Genomic DNA, 21,205 nt, shown 5'->3' with positions numbered 1-21,205 from the left:
TATTTAATCATCATAGCAACATTATTGGTAACAGTAGCAATAAGCATTTATTAAGCACCTATTGTGTGCAAGCCACTGTGCAACTAGGCTTTTTTTAGTATTTATCATATTTTTGCTAACAAGAAATCTGAGGTTCTGAAACCCAAGGTTTTAATTACATTGTCAGAGTTAGACTCATTCTGAGGACTTTTGTCTAAAAATTGAAGGAACTCTAAAAAGCAGGAAGGAGAGAAATAAAAATTGTATATAATTCAGCAATACAATTCTACACTCTTTTAAGACCTAAAATCTGGAAAGGGTAATAGAGGAAGAGAAGAGAGTATTTTTTTTTTTACCATTGATTATGAGTTATACCCTCTTACTCCACTGCTGTCAAGAGATTTAGTTTTTTAACCCACTTTTATTTAAACATAGGTGAATCTCTAGCACTTGGTGAACACTTCGAGCAAAGCACTTTCTCTAGAGAATCACCTCAGACTTTGTTGAAGGCACTTTGGCCAGTTCCAGATGTAAGTGTGAGAACTGGCTGAAAGGTAGACTATCAGTATAATATACAATATCGTTTGTGAAGAAAGGTTATTTTTACACTAGACGGTGGGAGTTTAAGTAATTGTTTTCCTAAATTCAGAGGTAGAATAACTTATGGGTTATCATCATCCCTAGCATAATGGGCAGCTCTCCCTCTTTACAGACGGTGTGCTCATAGAATGGCTAGTCCAAGAGTCTATATTATTTGCAGGCTTTGATTCTTCTTTTCTAGACATTAATAAGGGTGTTTTATGATTTTTTAAAAAAATGAGCTCCCTGATATTTAAAAAAAATTTAGCATAAATTGCAGTTTAAGTTGAAAAAAGAAGCCAATTTTGCAAGCAGTTTTTTTAAACCTATCAAAATATGCAGTAAGTGTTATTTCTAAAGAAAATAATTATTCCAGATATAATATGAAGGTGTGTTAAGCATTTACTCATTAATAAGGATATTCATTTTCTACTTATTTCAGATTGTTTTTAAGAAGACGAAATACAATGAAATAATTAAAATTCAAGTAGTATATTTTCAAAGAAATAAAATATTATTCATATGTCCAATTCTTTATTGACATTACTTATATATGTATATATTTCTATATTTTACATAGATAGAAAAACTAAAGAAGTAATAATTGTCTAAACAGTATTGGATTTATTAGTATAAAATCAATTAACCCATAGAGATTACCCGACTTCTAGAAAACTAATAGGGATTTTTCCAATCTTCCACAGCTCTGAAAGATAGATATTATTATTTACATTTTCAACTGAAGAAACTGACTCAAATTTCATCATTTAATGACATGACTTAAAGACATGTATGTCTCTTTGGTTCATTTATTTAAATGATAAAGTGTTTAAATGGTAAATGGCAGAGCTGAAATGCAAACCAATGTCTGATGCGTCATAACACTATATACTTTCTCATAGAAAGAAAATATAATCTCACTTAAAGATGACATAACTACTTAATATCTGAAACCAAAAAGCTGAACGCATGGATTATGTAACTAAGGGAGAGATGCTGTTTGGATAAGCTTTGGAAAGAATGGATTTGGGGATTGTGTTGGTAAGAGAGGCAGAAGGGCAGGAACACTAGTTGTAGAATAGATTGGTTACAGAAATTAAAGTGGTTTTACATTATCCTTTGAAGTATGATCACTGCAAATTGTTTATTAATGTCTTAGCTCACTTTTTGATGGGGTTTTTTTTCTTGTTGCTTTGAGTTTATTGTAGATTCTGAATATTAGTCATTTGTCAGATATATAGATTGTGAAGGTTTTCTCCCACTCTGTGGGTTGTCTGTTTACTCTGCTGACTGTTCCTTTTCCTGTGCAAAAGCTCTTTAGTTTAATTAAATCCCAGCAATTTATCTTTGTTTTTATTGCATTTGCTTTTCGGTTCTTGGTCATGAAATCCTTGACTAAGCCAATATATACAAATGACCAATGAACATATGAAAAAATGCTCAACATCACTAATGATCAGGGAAATACAAATCAAAACCACAATGTGATACTGCCTTACTCCTGCAAGAATGGCCATAATCAAAACATCAAAAAATAGTAGATATTCGCATGGATGCAGTGAACAGGGAATACTTCTACATATATATATATATGTATAGTATTTCATCATACATATATATATATGATGAAATACTACTGAGCCACTAAAAGGAATGAATTAATGGCATTCACAGCTACCTGGATGAGGTTGGAGACTATTATTCTAAGTGAAGTAATTCAGGAATGGAAAACCAAACATCGTATGTTCTTACTCATAAGTGGGAGCTATGAGGATGCAAAAGTGTAAGAATGACACAATGGACTTTGAGGACTTGGGAGAATGGATGGGAAGGGGGTGAGGGATAAAAGACTACAAATAGGGTGCAGTGTATACTGCTTGGGTGATGGGTGCACCAAAATCTCACAAATCACCACTAAAGACCTTACTCATTTAACCAATACCACCTATTCCCCAATGACCTATAGAAATTTAAAAAAAAAAATTAAAACTGAAGAATGATCACTGAAGGGAGTCCACACTTCATTGACTAGCTTTCAAAGTGCCAGGCTGTGTTTACTTAAGCTAGTTGCCTTTGGTCAGTCAGGCTTAAAACGTTTTGGTCTTTACATGTATCACTGTTAGAGAACTACCATGGATTGATGAAAGAAGCTTAAAACCATTCCTCGTGTTTACTTGTTAACATATGCATTGGCAGTCCCATTGATACAGGAGTGCTGGGAAGGGAAGAGCATGGTCCCTTTAAATGATAGGGAAGGGGGGCAGGGAAGTGCTGGATAGAGAAAGGCGGGTCCCTGGCTAGGGCTCCACCCCCATGGACCTAGGTGAGGACAGGCAAGCCTGCTTTTGCCCCCAAATGTTGCATTTTCCAAGACCATCCTGACCCACCACACCCCCATCCTGGGCCTATAAAAACCCAAGACCCTAGCAGGCAGACACACAGGCAACCAGACGTTGAGAGGAGCACACCAGCAGAAGACATAAGCGACTGGACAGCGAGAAGACGTTGAGGGAGCACGCCAGTGGAAGAGCACACCGAAAAACACCAGCACGCGGGTAGGCCATTGGAGGGGGCAAGAGGTGGGGATGAGGTGGAGTTTGGCTGGGGCAGTCAGAGGAGAGCCAGGGCCGCCGAGTGGCCCAACTGTAGGGAAAAACCATCTCCCTTCTGGCTCCCCAGCTGGCGGACAGCTACTCCCACTCAGTAAAACCTTTCACTCATTCTCCAAGCCCACGTGTAATCCGATTCTTCCAGTACACGGAGACAAGAATCCAGGATACAGAAAGCCCTCTGTCCTTGCTACAAGGTAGAGGGTCTAACTGAGCTGGTTACCACAAGATGTCTATAGACAGTAAACTAAAAGAGCACCCTGTAGCACATGCCCACTGGGGCTTCGGATGTAAACATTCGCCCCTATACACTAACGTGGGGTTAGAGTCCCACAGCCTGCCCGTCTACATGCTCCCCTAGAGTTGTGACCAGCGGGGCACTGAAGAAGTGAGCCACTCTCCCATCGCATGCCCTGCGAGGGGGACAAGGGAACCTTGCCCGTTTCACCATGATCACCTATTACTTTAGTAACTCATTGGAAAAACTCACATGGCTCAACATAAAGCTACATATATAGCTAAAATTTATTAGTATAATGGATATAATGCAGTAATAGCAGTAAAGAAAAATACATCGTTAAAGGCTAGAGAAGTTCACCATTATGTTTCTTGTCTTCTTTCTGTAGGAAAAAAAGGAGATATTTTTCCCTCTAGGTATGAACTGCAGGGTTATATATGGGATGTTATTGCCCAGGAGACCCTGCTTGAATCTTGGAGTCCACCTTTCTTAAAGGAAGCTGTCTACCTTGTGGTTAGCCCTGGTACAGACTCCAAACCATGCAGCAATGTGCCCATCTTTAGATTTACTTTAAACGTGCTGATGACTTAGCTCATATTTACGTACTGCTTCAGGCATATAGAACAACATCAGTACTCAAGATCTGTGAAAACGTTGCAATAGTTTACTTCTCAGAGTCTGACCAAGAGTCATTGTCATGGCTACAGGGATAAGCAAACCATGTGAAACAGATCTACCACATTCATTACCTTTCCTCCCACCGTAACCACAGAAAGCACAGACCTGTGTGGGGACATTTCAAGAAATTTATCAGCCTTTACCCTCCCATGTGGACCACAGATATCTCATAAGAGTGTAGAGAGGAATAACTTCTTAGCTATTATTTACAAGGACTTTCAAGAGTGGCTCATAATGGAAGCAGTTTACTGCAGCACTCGAGTCTTTACGGTCATCATACTGCCTTCGTTTGTATCTTGGCTGAGTGCCTTGTGGGCGGATGATTACCCAGGTGCCGAGGAAAGAGACTGAAGGCACAAACTGTTTCAGTATAATAAAAAAAAATAGAATAAGAATAGTTATAATACAAATTAGATATAGAGATCACTATGGACATTATCAATCACTAGTATAGACATTATTAATCATTAGCTTTTAAATTTTACTCTTTGTTGTATTACTAATATAACCAAGGAATAACTGGTGGGTATAGGGTCAGGTGCTGAAGGGACACTGTGAGAAGTGACCAAGAAGGCAAGAGGTGAGCCTTTTGTCATGCCCGCATAAGGGCTGCTTGAGGGCTCCTTGGTCAAGTGGTGACGCCAGTGCCTGCGAAGGCACCCGTTACTTAGCAGACTGTGAAAGGCAGTCTCCCTTTCCTTGAAGGAGTCTGGAAACACTCTGCTCCACCAGCTTCTTTTGGGAGGTTGGATATTATCCAGGCCTGCCCGAGGTCATCCAGAAGCTTAAACCCCTCGCTGTGGTGCTGTGCTTCAGTGGTCACGCTTCTTGTCCACTTTCATGTTCCTCCCATACTCCTGGTTCCTCTTTGAAATTCTTAGAAGACAGCGGTAGAAGAAATAGTGGAAGTCTTAAAGTCTTTGATCTTTCTGATAAGTGCATAGAAGAAAATGCTGACGTATGCTGCCTTCCCTCTCTGCTTCGGCTACTTCAAAGGGAAGGGGCCGGTCTTATGATCACATGACTTGCTCAACCTTATCAATCACTTGGACGACTCACCCTCCTCACCCTGTTCCCTTGTCTTCTATACAATAAATAGCAGCATGCCCAGCCATTCAGGGCCACTACCTGTCTCCACGTCTTGGTGGTAGTTGTTCCCCGGGCCCAGCTGTTTTCTCTTTATCTCTTTGTCTTGTGTCTTTATTTCTTACGATCTCTCGTCTCTGCACACAGGGAGAACACCCACAAAGCCTCGTAGGGCTGGACCCTACAGTGCCTTACTGGTTCTTTTACCTTGTTATTAAGTTTATGTGAGGATTAAATAAATTTATGTATACATGCTCCTTAGCAAAGGGTTTGGCATATAGCATGGGATCAATAAATAATGGCTTTTAATGATAATAATTATATGCATGATCTAATTTGATTTGCACAATTACCTTGTGATGAGACAAATAATATGATTTCATCTTAATTTATAGAGAGGAGAAATTGAAAGTCAAAACAAAATCTAAAGAATTATTTCCAACACAGAAAACTTAAAATAGATAGGTTTTTACACTAATAATTTTTTTCCTTCTCAAATAGGAAGAAACATTTTAAAACTGAGAATGGAAACAAACACCAGATAAAGGTTTGACTGAGACAAAGGAAGCGAATATTCTCAGGTAAATCTCAAAGTTTTGTGGCAAAATTTGTGTTGGTAGACCAACAAGGCTAATTGTGAGAGGTATGTGGTCAAACTCCTCAGTGTATTATCTCAGAAAAACATGGGTAGACACTGGGAATTCACAACGCATTACTGAGTGTAGGTCTCTAATGCAAAGGTTCTTAACTCTGGGCTCGTAGATCTCCTAATATGCTATATGGATTTGGTGAAAGGTGCCATAGCTTCATAAGGGAGGATAAGGGAGGCCACTGAGTTGATACTAGGCAGGTCAGGGAAGAATTCCGAGTGAAAATAGCATCTAAACCGGGAAATAAAGGATGAGTAGGAATCAGCAAAGTAAGGAGAGTAGAGTGCATGTGAAGAAATGTCCAGGTAATAAGGAACTTCCAGGTAGAAGGAATTGTGTGGATAAAGAAACTAGGAAAAAAAAAAGTGTTGTTATTGTGAGAAGCCAAAAGAAGTTTTAGCTGTGGGTAGTCATAAATCCTTGTTAGGCCCTATGCATCCTTACCCAAGAAGCCGCACTATAGGCACAAAAATATTCAAAGTCAAAATACAATGATGCATATATATCAAAGTGTCTTTTTTTTCGTTTTCCTTTTTTGTATTGTAAAACTAAAGGTGACAAATAGTAGCATCTTCCCTCCCCTTGGTGATGTGATACCTCACACATGAGAGCAAGTTCCAGGCAACATGGCTGCCATGCACTGAGCTCTCACCTGTGTAAAGTGTTCAGTCTTCATGTGTGTGACCAACGAACAGTTTATCCATGTTGGTAGCAGTCAAAAGCAAATACTGCTTTTTTTTTTCCAAGTATATTGGGAACATAACTGTCAAGTGATTGATTTCATGTCTCTAGCCTTTTTGTAGCACCTTAGATTAGCACAGGAACAAGATGCATGAAAATAAAACCTTTTTGGCAGCTAAGGTTTCCAAAAATCAGTATAAACCAAAGCTATATCAATCAAAATACATTGATCATTTAGCAAGATCCCTAAGGCCAACATCATGTGTAGCATATGTTGATTCTTCTTCATGTCAAACCATTCCATAAGACCTACATTCTCACATTATCATCACCCATACATATTTATGTTATTGGGGTAGGAAGCCAATTTCATTTAAAATTGCCTTATTCTTTTTTTTATACTTTGGCTTTTTGTAGAATCTTTTTGACCAATGAAGCTGCTTCTCATATCTATGAAACATGTTGCAAATTCCTGAACGAATGCCTATCTCTGAAACACAAATATTTCTATAAATGGGTGGATTGTAGGATGAAGAGGCTGCAAGGTTATTGAGTGTTGGTGTAATCACTTACTGGTTTTGTACTTTTCCTTAGCCAGGAGGATGAGAGACTGGAGCAGGGGGTGTGAGGAATGGCAGACACATTTGTTTTTCTTCACTTCGTCTTGGTGGTGAGCTGGTACCTGAGAATAAAGACCGTGAGATGTAGACCTTGTCTGGATTCTCCATTCTATGCTTGTTCCTTGAAGTTCCATTATACTGCCTTTATGTCTTCAGCATGACATTTATATATTAAAAATATTTGTATTTTCTCTGCTCTACTGAAAAGTGCTCTCCTTGTAAGCAGAGACTGCTTCTCCCTCACTATTTCTAGTACAATGTCTGACATTAAGTGGACTCACAATATATGCTTTTGGACTGAATAGCCATTGCATGGTATTTGCTAAATAGACCCAGATTCCAAATCCCAATTTAGTCTCCTACGCTGTGATGGTGGGAAGATTGCTTACGTTTTTTGAACTTCAATTTAAGTAAAAAAGATAAAATGAGGACAATCTGCTTTGCAGTGTTATTGAGATCATTACATATAATATATATCCATTGTGTTTAGCATTTTACAATTGTGTTTCTCACACATGGCAAGCATGTAAAAAGTTTTTATTGAATAAAGACAGGGTATCTATTGCCTCTTTTTTTTTTTTTTTTTTTTTTTTGAGACAGAGTCTCTCTGTCACCCAGGCTGGAGTGCAGTGGCGCCATCTCGGCTCACTGCAAGGTCTGCCTCCTGGGTTCAAGTCATTCTCCTGCCTCAGCCTCCCAAGTAGCTGGGACTACAGGCACCCGCCACCATGTCCAGCTAATTTTTTGTATTTTTTTTTAGTAGAGATAGATGGGGTTTCACTGTCTTAGCCAGGATGGTCTCGATCTCCTGACCTCGTGATCCACCCACCTTGGCCTCCCAAAGTGCTGGGATTACAGGCATGAGCCACTGCGCCTGGCCCTATTGCCTCCTAGAAAAGCATCAGGTTTGAGAACTCTCTGTATTTCTGAGATGCAACAATAATACAGTAGTTCCCCTTTCTTATTATGATGACAAAAATAAAATATAGTGACAATACCAAATACAATACAATACAAAATGCTGATAAGAATGCAGAGAAACTAGATCACTCATACATTGCTGTTAAGAATATAAAATGGTACAACCACTCTGGAAAACATATAAATACCATGTAACCCAGCAATTGCACACTAAGGCATTTATTCCAGTGACATGAAAACGTGTGTTCACCAAAAATCCTATACCGGAATGTCCACAGCTGCATTTTTTTGTAATAGCCCTCAACCTGGAAGCAACTCAGAAGTTCTCCAATGGGTGAATGACTAAATAAATAGACCTCGTACATTCATACTATGCAATAGTACCCGGTAATAAAAGGGAGGCAACTGTGAAATACACAACTGTCTGAGTGAATCTCCAGATATTTGTGCTAAATGAGTAAATCCAATCCCCAAACATTACATACTGTATGATTCCATTTATTTAAATTCTTGAAATGATTAAATTATAAAAGTAGAAATCAGGTAATTGGATCCCAAGGGTAATAGGGGATGAGTGCAGGTAGGAAGTGAGTGTGGTTATAAAAGGGAAATCCCAGCGAAACTTATGTGAAAATTATGCCTAGTATATGGTCTTTACCAGTGTCAACATTCTGGTTGTCATATTGTGAGTTTTGCAAGATGTTACCACAAGTGGAAACTGAGTATAGGGTATATAGTATCTCTATTATTTCTTACAACTGCATGCAAATATGTAATTATTTTTAAATGTTTAATAATAAATAAAATTTTAAATAGGAAGATCGGTCTTAATTTTTGGCCAAATTTAATTATGTAGAAAATAAATGGCAACCTAATACGTAATGGCGATCTTTCATTGGAAGTGCTTAAGTAAGGCTGAATGAGTAATTCTGAATAATAGAATGGAAGGAAACCAGGAAAGGGATAAAATGTTACACAAAGGAAATTTTAGTCTTTTAAATGACTGAAGTGCTCCTATGTTAGCCAAGATACGAAATAAAGTGATAGAGGCCAGGCATGGTGGCTCATGCCTGTAATCCCAGTACTTTGGGAGGCCAAGGCAGGTTGATCACTTGAGGTCAGGAGTTCGAAATCAGCCTGGGAAACATGGTGAAACCCTGTCTCTACTAAAAATACAACAAAAATTAGCCGGGTGTGGTGGCAGGCCCTGTATTCCTGCATTCCCAGCTACTCGGGAGGCTGAGGCAGGAGAATCACTTGAACCCGGTAGGCAGAGGTTGCAGTGAGCTGGGATTGTGCCACTGCACTCCAGCCTGAGTGACAGAGTGAGACTCCTTCTAAAAAAAAGAAAAGGAAAGAAAGAAGAAAGAAAGAAAGAAAGAAAGAAAGAAAGAAAGAAAGAAAGAAAGAAGAAAGAAAGAAAGAAAGAAAGAAAGAAAGAAAGAAAGAAAGAAAGAAAGAAAGAGGAAGTGGTAGAAAGATTAGAATTTACAGATCTTGATGCAGATGTGTTGAGGAAGTTAAAAGGAAATATAAGAAAAATTATATCCTACATTGATTGAGTTCACCTGGCTCTGAGTCAGGGCTGTCCATCTCTTTTCATTTGTAGCATAATGAACTATAGCTGTATTTTAAGGGCTAAGGTTTAGGTTAACAATCTTCTTGCATATTCTCCCTACTGATTAGTACCAAATCCTTAGAGTTCTATTTTCTATAAGTCATTTGTGTCATTTTACAATTTGACTTCCCTCAACTAGATGAAATAGCAAAACTAAAACCAAAGAGAAACAAATATTAAAATATCCTACGGTTTGAATTTCTCAAATTCTATTGCCATATCCTTAAATAGCATACATTTTCAGAACAAATGAGATGAACAGAAATATGAATAAAAACCAAAACTGCATTGAACTATATCTTTATCAACTGAAGACCTAGACAGTAAGGTTAAACATACTTTCATGCATTTGTAATCCAGGGATGAAAGTGGGAATACTATAACACAGATATTCTGTAAGATTAATTACTGTAGACATCACAAGGTAAGAAGAATAAATTTTAAAAAGTTTGAAGGACATTTCAATGAAAGAAAATTTAAGAGCAAGAAGGCAGAAACTTCAAGGAAAAATAAGCTATGGTGAGAAAAATCATTGTCACTATTTTCTTAATCCTGGTAGTAATTAAAACAATTTAGGATTCTCACAACTTAAATTGGATTCTGTAGGACTTCACCAATTATATCCATTTAAAAATAGTTTTATTATATTTCTATTATGTTGACTCCTCAGAACTTAAATTTTGTCTGCACATTTGATAAAACTAATTCACCATAGGCCATAAGACATGTTCTTGCTGACTATAGCAAGAATCCAAGGCCCTGACCACTTTTTACTGAGATTATTGCTCAGGATTGTGCTTGCATCAAGCAATCTTGAGGGATGAAGTAATGCCTTCATCCAATACAAAGAGAAGACATTCTTCACATTTACTATAAAAGCAATGAGTCCCCAATCTCACTTTTTCCCAGGTTCAGTACATCCATGCAATGAATAGTACTCAGCAATAAAAAGAATAAACTATAATACACACAACAAACTGTATGTGCAGCATCCACCTGAGCCTCACGACTCACCCCTATGGAACTTGAGGATCGATGGGAACTAATACAAACATTATGTTTCTTGCTGTGCTGTGAGCAATAAAGGCCTTTGTCTCTGACTCAAAAGTTTCATGTCTTTTGCCAGTATGTATGAGCTGGTAATAAGCTAGTTTATTGCCTTCTAAGTAAAATGAAATTAAATCCCAGAACTTGAGATGCATTTTTATGAGATTTATAAAACTAGTTGATTCCTCAATTTAAATGATTGATAGTACTGAAAACATATCACTTTGGGAATCAATTTACTTAAGCGTCATTGAAAGACTATAAGGGAAAACAAGATCTTTAAGCATTCAGGGACAAGAAGCAAGTGTTTCTTTATAGTTGTTTGCTTGTATTATGTAATGGAATTTAGAGAGCACTCATATATTAGTACACAAATACAAAATGCACTTCTGTATGCATTTAAAGAATAGTTTGACTTTTTAATCCTGTATTTAAAATTAAAATAATACAACACAATGTGGGCAGGCATTGTAAAAGCATATCAATAAGATCAATATCTTTTTATGAAATTTAAGAAGAATTATTTTTCTCCTGTTGTAATAATTCTAAAGTTTTATTTCTCTTTCATTTTACTTATACCAATGACATCATCAATGATCTCAGCAAAAGTTATAATGATTCTAGTGGTCTAATGATGAATTTGATTCTATAGGACCTCATTAATTGTATTCATTTAAAATAGCTTATTTATATTCCTTTTAGACTGAATCTTCAGACACTCATAGAAGTAAAACCCTTAGGAATTTATACAATCTGAAACATATGTATAATAGTACAACAGCTATTTGCAAACTCACTAGATTGTGTTTCATGAATGACAAGTATTTATTGATATCCTGTAATAATTTGTAGAATATTAATTCAATAGGGAACTAGTAAAATAAGCCTTTCTGACTCCACTAACATATTCAGTATCTGCCTACTTTATTCCATTCTCTCTATAATGCCTTCTTCCAGTTACTATTATGTCTCCCCTGGACTAATGTAATTACTTTCCATGGGGTCTAGCTCTATCCTTTTCTTTCTGTGAGTTATTTTCAATATAGTAGCCAGAGTTTTACTTTACTACTTAAAAGCACCAAAGATTTCTCAGGGCATTTGGAATTAAATCTAAACTTCTTACTTTGGCTTCTGCTTTCTTTTCCCTCTCTACCCAAGTATATGGCTTTTGTTCAGACCCAGGTCACACTTAATACTGAAATTATTCCCCCTGGTTTTGAGATTGTGGGCTTTTTGTCATTCTCAACTCTTTTAAAATGCCCATTTCACAGAAAGAACTTCCATGACTCATCTGCATGTGGAGTTCCCATTTTCTCTTCACATCATCCTATGCTACTCTGCACAGAAATTACTGGTGTATGATGTTTTCCTTATTCTATGAATATAATCACTTCTTTATAGTGTGCTTTTCAGGTATAATCCTTGGAAGCAGATTCATGTCTCTCCTGTTCATCACATAATCCACAGCTTCTAGAAAGTCAATTACACAGTAAATACTTCGTAAATATTGAATGGGTGAATGAATGAAAAAAATAATGCTTTGGCATTAGAGAGATCAGGGTTAAATCTCTAGCTCTCTATTTTACTGCCTATGTGGCATTGGGCTAATTGCTCAGCCTCACTAAAATTTAGTTTTGTTACCACAAAAGTTAAGAGAATTACAGTTTCTACTTCTGAGTAGTATATGAAGAAAAAATACAATGAGTACAAACTTATGTTCCCACTATCTCAAAAAGTAGTACCCCTTAACAATCAAAGAAGTGATTTGACTACGAGTACCTTCCCTGGATAGCTCCTTTTCAATATTTCTGGCTGTTGGGATTTCAGAGTAAACTTCAAAATGAAGCTGGTTGAATCTTAAAAATCATTCCAGGCAATGATGTTACCCATACCAAGGAATCTAAGCAGCATCATAGTTCAAATCTGATTACAAATAAATTTTAACAAAGTTAAATATGAAAGTATTTTCCTCAGTCTCCTTGCAGTATATTTTCATCATTACAGCAGTGCAAATAACTAATAAGGGGAGAAAGAGTTTCTGATCCTAAATTGCCCAGAAATATTGCTTCACACTGAGATATTTAAAGATTCACATTTTCATCAAAGTATTTTGCTTTGGAAATAACAGTACTTAAAATTTTCAGTAGGGCTACTTGAGATCTGATAATTCATCAGGACAATTTAAAGTAATTTGTCAGGGCAACAAAAAGAACAAATGAAAAAAAAAGTTACTCAACTCAAACATTAATTTTTTTTCACAGTTATTTATTTGTACAGGACTTGGAAGAAAAGGAACATTAGAAGATTCAAATATTTTCTGAGATATTAAACATCACTCTAACAAATATTTTATGACTGTTAATATTATTCTAAGCATATATTATTGAAATTATTAGGTAAAGTGGTGACATGTTGAAAATAAGAAAGTTTGTGAAACAGTGGAGATACTGATAGATAATAAAAGAAGAATTTTCAGAAGACAGGAATGTGTTTTGAGATGCACTTGGAATAATTTTGATAGCTATATCTCAAGGGGAATAAAAACTCAAAGTGACAAAAAGAAAATTTGAAAACACTCCTTAATATCAACACAGAGGTAGCAAATTAACTCAGCCATAAAAATCTACATTTTTCAGCTATGAGATTCAATACATTTCCATTAATGTTTAAACTAGTTTGAAATTGTTTTCTGTTGTTTACAATTTAAAACATATAAACTGATGTACTGAAGTAAGGAACTTGTCATGTGGAGAAGAACAAGAGAATAGCATGCATTGATGCAAGGAATTATAAGAGGATTATCTTGGGAATGTGATGTGTATTGAGTCTGTTGTAAAAAGGTGAAGAAGATAGAATTGTGGAATATGAAGTAAGAACAGTGGCCTGGGTCAGGATTTTTGATTAAAACTAATCAAACATTTGGATGAGTAACTTAAGAATTGTTTTGTCAGAAAGACAGGTGAGTTGGGCCATTGAACAATAATGGAGATAAACCCTGATATAACAAGATCCATTGAAAACTTTGTAATAAAATGACCCCTATTTTATGTGTAGCCTTTATTACTGATCACCTAGAATACTGTAATTGCGCAATCACTTGAAAACTCAATCTCTCTCTCTTTCTTTCTCTTTCCCCAATCCTTCAGTTATCATTGTCAGACTTTAAATAAGAAAACACTGCTTTGGTTATGTAGCTCTCCTGATCAAATCTCTTTAAGTGCCTTCTCAATCCTTACAAAAATTTCAGAAAATTTTAATCGATATATAATATTTTCTAGACTCAGAATCTATGTTTCTACTCATATTTTAGAGTATCCACCAAAAATGTTCTGCTTCTTTGAGTTTATTTATTATTTTCTCACTGCAATGTAATTCTCTTCTCCCTTCACTCATCTCCTAACCATGAAACTTATACCCACTTTCAGATCCTTTTTCAAACACCGTGTCTTTTATTTCCTAATTGTTCCTCCTCTAGTGAATTCCATGCTTTCTTCCTTTCTTCTATCTTCGTTCTTTTAGTATCTTCTAAATAGCATTTAATATTATTGTATTCATGTGTTCACTAGTCTTATTTTCCTTTCTAAATTATGAGGTAATTCCTTACAAGGTCCATGCCTTACTCATTCTAGAAATGTGTTGTAAATACTCAATTCATATTTGCTAACTGACTAAATAAGTGAATATGGACTCCCACCCCCACATTCTAGATATTTAGAAATCTAGAGAAATAGTTCATGAACTGCTTTTAAAATTGCATAACAACTAGAAAGTTCCCATAAGTGGGGAAATAGACTTTCTGCTACATGAGCTCATGCTCTGCATCTTCTTCAAATGATTGTTTTCAGATGCAGGATGAGGCACACTCTTGAGTGGGTAAAGCTGAGCCAGCTTGAAGGAACATCTACTCTGCCCTAACATACAAGCCAGATAGAAAGACTAGATTAATAATTTTGTGCAACATGGATGAACTCATGAAAATAAACATATTTTTAATAAAATGAAGCATATCGCCAACAATAAAGAAATAAAGAGTAAAATATACCTTCATAAATTCAAATGCTGTGCTTGATTACACTGAAGTACAAAGAAAGGTATTGGAGCAAACATCATTAATTCAAAACACACTTAACAAACCTCTATATTTTCCCAACTTGTTGCAAGTACAAGGAATGCAGCAATAAGCATGTGATTTCCCTTTTCTTTGACAACTTCACAGATTTTTGGGGATAATATAGATAAATCCAAGTAATTTTATATGTAAAAAATACATGTATACATACAGTGATCACATGAAAATCACAGCAGTTGAACTTGAGAGGCGACAGGTAGTGACTGTGTACATAACAGCTGTATGCATTTGTTAGTGATTGTACAGTTTGGATAATAGTTAGAATTACCACGTGTAAAGTTAAACATCTGTTACTTAATTTAAATTTGCATAAGGCAGAAATGCATATGTAAGGACACTACGCACTTCTGAAAATCACTTCCTTTCATTAAATAGTAAAATTAAAAAAATTCAAAATGTCTGAGTAGCAAGTCATAGAAACTACAATAAGTACTAGTGTTACATTAGACAACATATTCAACTAGAAAATCAGATGAAATTCTCTATCACCTAACATGGAATAAAATGGAGTAAAAAAGAAATGAGAAGCAGCAAAACACTGTAGGACTATTTCAAATGAGGTATTATATACATATTCATCAAAAATGATAATTTTTGATTATTCATCAAAATGATAATTTCAAAGTATAATATCTTACAGGAAAATTGAATTACAGCTATGAGTATAGCTATGTTTCTCATACTGTGAGTACATCTCAATCCATCTGCTCAAATATATATTTTTATATTATATGGATGATATTTTCCTATTTCCATTTTCTTTCCTATACCTAATCTCTATTAATCCTTAAAAAAACATACAGATTTAGACTAAATCTATTTGATAGTTATTACGTCAGTAAAAGATAATGTATATTGCTTAAAGAGCTTGAATATTAGGTGGTTTGAGCAAAAAGTATTTATTATTTTTATATAAAGTCAGAAAATAAAAGCATTAACATTTTATTTATAACAACTAAGGTAATTTAGAACATCATATTAGTTGTGTTATAAAGATCGGGTACTTAAGTTCAATAAAATACACTTTAATTATGTTGATTATGAATTATACATTAACATAAATTTACTTATGCATAGTTAATAGGTAATGTGGTAAGTATGAACAGGGTAGTAATTTGAGTGATGTTTCTAATATTAGTTATGTCTTCTTAGGGTTGAGTGGAATAAAAAGCTGGCCTTGATTTCCTTGCCATTATTTTAGAAGAGAAGATAAACATCTGGAATATAAGATTTAACCTTTTTTTCAGCTGAAATGAGTAAAAATTGCCCTCTAATTTCTATTTAAAATTAAATGGGCAGTGACCTTAAGTTTTGGTTTACTTCTCCATAATGAAGGACTCACCAATTACTGACTAGTTAGTTAGAGTTCCTCTCAGAAATAAAGGGCTGGCTAATTCTCTCGTTCATATTATCTATAGTGGCTATTTCAGCACCACGAGGGAGGTTTATGCCACATAGTAACAACCCTAATTTCTCAGCATAACTTTACATCTTGCTTGCTGTATGTTCAAAATGGGTTACAAAGGAGGTTTTGCTAATTTGTCACTCAAACACTTCATATTTTAGCACACGGTCCTAAACATGTCATGTCAGCAGAGGAAAGACGGTAATTCTTTTTCTGGCTCTTAAAGCCAATGGTCCACAGTTGACTATTTCTGCTAACATTATAGAGGAAAATAAAAAAGTCACATTGCCATATCTAACATCAAAGGAAACAGGAAAGTACAATTCTATCATATAATAAATTGTATTTACGGCTTAAATTTAACATAAATTTTTTGGTCTTGTAACAACTCATCATTGTAACACCTCATCATTGTTCTCTAACAACTCATAATAGTCTCATGTTAGAAGTGTTATCCTCATACAGAGATATCACCTAAATCCTTGTTAAAATACAGAAAGGAAGCGGGGTCATCATAGGGAGGCTATAATTACAAGACTGCTCCAGAAAAGAATACACAGCTTAATATAAACTTGTTCTGAGATTAATAAATGTATCACGTAAGGTGCATGAAATGGCTAGTCAAATGACCAAATTTGAAGTAGGGTCTGAAACTTAAGAGTCAGGTCAAGAAATAAAGAGTCGACAAAGTATACAGCGTAAACAGAGGAACCATTTTGTTGTTAAGGATAGGAATATAAGCAGGCACTCTGACCAGAATGGATAGAAAGTAGATAGCTGAGGGAAAAGACAGACATTGAAACAAGCAGAGGCATAATTATCTGGTTGAGCATAACAGCCCTCATAGTTTGCCAGATAAAATCCAGGATGCCCAGTTAAACTTAATTTCATTTAAACAATGAATTTTTAAATATTCATTATTCTCTTAATTCAATATTATCTTAATATTAAAGAGACAGATAAATATTAATGTCACAAATACTGCCCAGATTATAACTATAATAAACATACTTACTTTATAACTGAAATTCAAATTTAACTGGACTTCCTAGATTTTTATTTGCTAAATTTCAAAATCTTAACCACACATGAATTTAAAATGAACTGAAAAGCTTACTAAGGGCCAATTTCTACAACTGAAAGTTTATGGCTTGCCTTTATTGCATGGATTTTTTTTTTTAAGTGCATGTTCAGATTCTGGGATCTCAGAGCATTTAATATACAAAGCAAATATCAACAGAACTGAAAAGCGACAACACAATAACAACACAATAATAGAGATTTCACTAATTTACTTTCAATTATGGACGGAACAACCAGACAAAAAAAAAGTAACATACTTGAATATCATTATATACTAAATGGACCCAGTAGACACATTCAGAACGTTCAACCCAACAGCAGAAAAATACACATTCTTCTCAAATGCTCATGGAACATTCTCTAGTATCGATCACTTATTTAGTCATAAAAATGTCTTAAAGTGTTTAAGAAAATTGAAATAATACCAGGTATCTCTTTTGACCACAATGGAATGAAACTGGAAATCAATAGCAGAAAGAAAATTGGAAAAATCACAAATATGTAGAAATTAAACAAAACACTCCTGAATAACCAAAGAAGAAATAAACAGAAAAATTAGAAAATATCTTAAGACAAAAAAAACACGCAAAACCACAATATATCTAAACTTATATAATGCAGCAAAAGTAATACTAAGAGGGAGTATGTAATAACAAATGTCTTCATTTATAAAATAAGATATTGATAGAGACAGCCAAATGCTTTCCAGGTCATTGTGCACAGGGGACTTGACTAAACATGCCCATGGTGAAAAATTCTGTCTCCTAACACATGCACAATAAGGCAAATAAATCAATGCGGAGTGGTTCAGACTAAGGGCCCGGCCCGCCTGTGCACTGGGAGAATGGGGTGGAGCCACTGGGAATTTGCAACTTACGCAGTGGAGAGGAGCCTGGCCTCTTCAGCTCCTGTGTGGTGGCCTGGTATTCAGTCTGTGGGGTGGGAGTCTGTTGGTAAGACTCCCTTGTTTCGCTGAGAGCTTTCTTTTAATAAATTCCACTCTCATCACCTTTCAATGTGTCCACATACCTAAATTTTCCTGGCTGTAACACAAGAACCAAGATTTTAGCTGAAAAAGGAGAAAAACATCCTGCATCAATATCAAATAAACAATCTAATTTATACCTCAAGGAACTGAAAAAAGAAACTCAGCCTAAATTTAGCACCAGAAAACAATGATAAAGGTTAGTGCAGAAATAAACAAAATAGACAATAAAAAATTGAAAAAATGAATGAAACTAAGAGTTTTCTGAAAAGATGCAAGGACAAAACTTTAGCTAGACTAAGAAAAAAAGAGAGAAAGCTCAAATGAATAAAATCAAAAATGAAAGAGGAGCCTTTACATGTGATGCCACAAAAATAAAATGGATCACAAGGGACTACTAAGAATAATTATGAACCAAAATATTGGATAAGCTAGAAGAAATGGACACACTCCTCAAAACATACAACCTACCAAGAGTGAATCATGAAAAAATTAAAAATATGAACAAAGTAGTAACGAGTAAGAAAATTCAACATTAAACAAAAGGCTCCCAACAAAGAGAAGCCCAGGAAGAGATAGCATCCCTGGTGAATTCTACCAAAGATAACTCTACAGTGAGACACATTGTAATTAAAATAACTCCATAAAGTCAAAGACTTCCGAATTTGTAAAAGTCAAAGACCAAAAATAATTTTGAAAAGTAGTAAAATTCAAAGACCATTATCAATGCTAGGTCCACAGTGGTTGGAAGTGAATTTCTTCCTCTTTTTTGCTCTTACATATTAGGTCAATGGAGAACGTACCTTACTAGGAGTCATGATATTGAAGCTTTAATGCGGTATAATATGGGATAAATTTTCTGACTACTCTAGAAAGACAATTATGCTTTTGAAAAATGAGAAAAATTTGCTTGTAAATTTCCACATTGTTATTGTGAACCAAAGTTAGATGATTATGACAAAAGTTTCTTGATTGACAGGGCAGACAATTATGCAGAAGTTTAAACTATTGATGTGAAAAATGCATTATTATATAAATGGAGATATATTGGTTGCGGTAAGGTAGTGGTTAGAGTAATGCTGCCCTAACAAAGAAGTCCTACATAATATAGCATACAGAACAAAGAAATATATTTCTCTCTTTCCTGACAGTCCTGAAGTGACGATGTGAGTCTGCGGTAGAATTCTGTTCCAGTGAGTTATTCAGAAAACTAGATTTCTTTGTAAGGTGTTGGTTTACCTAAGGAAGTTTTGTTCGTTTGTGTATTCAATGCTTAATTGCTGCATTATTTGGGTTCCAGATTGAGGATGAGAGGAAAAAATAAGTGGTACATGCCACTGACACTTAAATTTGCTGCTGTGAGTTCAGGAAGAAAGAGAGAAATTATTTTGGTGGATATCTAGATGTTTCTACCACTGAAAAAGAAAATGTACTAGTAATAAGGAAGAAAATGACCAAATAGATTAAAGATGCACTTTATATGGGTAATTATTACACCTTTTAGGATTAATTCATCATTATGTTACATTTATATATAATTCCACGGTTAATAACATTACAGCATACTCATATAACCATTAAATGATTTTCAAAATTAATGGAATAGAAATATAATAGAAATATATTGTTAAATTTAAAAAACATTATGAAATATTAAAATATACTATTTTATAATAAATTATAAATATATATAAAACTGGAGAGATATACCCTAAATTTTAACAGTGATTAACTTTGGTGCTGAATTTATGGATGATATTTAGTTTTATTTTATATATCAATGTTTTCTAAATTGTCTATCATAAACAATAATCTATTTGGGTAATAAAAAACCACACACATCTATATGAACACAAGTTATACAACATAGGAATTCTGTAAATAGATAAGAGGAATTACATGTAAGTGCATTTGATTTCAGCTACTATTTTATGTAAAACTAATACATTTTGTGGTAAAAAGTATCCAGACATGCTTGTGATGTCTTAAATGAATTTACAAAAATTTAAGAGAAAAACAGCAGATGTGACTTCTAAAGCTACCTTATTGATATAAGATCTGTATTATTATTAATGTAAAGGCATACTATAACATAGTAACATAGTCATATCACAAAGCCCATAACAGCATATAAATATCTTACTTTCCCAAAGCATTAAAGCAACATGTCTGAACAAGTGTTGCATTTAAAACATAAGCCTATATTTTTTGTCTAAATGGCTTAAATATTTTAGTCACCCATTATTTATGTGTCCAGAGCTTGAATGTCTGCTTATTTGTTATTGACACCAAGTAAAACAAAGGAGCAAACATTTTATTGTTGAATATTTTATCGTTGTACATTTTTAATAACTCTCCAAAACAGCTTCACACGTTACCTCCAGGCTCAGGAATAATATACTATAGGGAGACAGTATAAGTGCTCTGTGTAATACAATTGAAGGCAACTGTTCAGAACAGGCAAGAATGCTATTCGCCTCATAGCCTTAATTTCCGTGATAACATCAAGGTTGACATGTTCTTATACTAAGAACAGTAAATGAAGTAGAAATCAGGAGGCATTCAAGGGACGGGGGCTAATCAGAAATCAACATGGTGAATTAGTATCCAAGATGAAGTTACTTTTGTCTTCAATTATCTCAACTGTACTCTAAAAAATTATATCTTGTATAGCTTGGAAACCAGAGTATATAATTTGCCATCTATCAATATTTTTTGTGGTTAAAAATACACTAATATTACTGCATTTGCCTTATTTATTATGTTAAATTATGTATGACTTTTGTCTATTCCCAACTTAAAATAAATAAAAGAAAAGCTATTTGACATGATTGAAGCCATTATATCCTAAAAGAAAAGACTTTTTGAAGGTAACTTTAAAAGAGGACTTTCAAACA

At 34.8% G+C, this 21,205-nt stretch overlaps 1 long non-coding RNA gene across 1 annotated transcript in view; it reads right to left on the bottom strand.

Moving 5' to 3' along the window:
- Window positions 1-21,205, bottom strand: part of LOC116458104 (uncharacterized) — a 399,126-nt gene that overhangs the window by 21,375 nt on the left and 356,546 nt on the right. The window contains exons 4-5 of the long non-coding RNA XR_004245192.2: window positions 18,201-18,366; window positions 7,074-7,182 (exon numbers count right to left, since the gene is read on the bottom strand). This is a non-coding gene — a long non-coding RNA (uncharacterized LOC116458104). The remainder of the gene's footprint in view (window positions 1-7,073; window positions 7,183-18,200; window positions 18,367-21,205) is intronic.

The sequence above is a fragment of the Hylobates moloch genome, unplaced genomic scaffold (genome assembly GCF_009828535.3).
Source record: "Hylobates moloch isolate HMO894 unplaced genomic scaffold, HMol_V3 SCAFFOLD_3, whole genome shotgun sequence".
In the NCBI taxonomy this organism is placed as follows: Eukaryota; Metazoa; Chordata; class Mammalia; order Primates; family Hylobatidae; genus Hylobates; species Hylobates moloch.
This window is presented reverse-complemented; position numbering and strand designations above follow the sequence as displayed.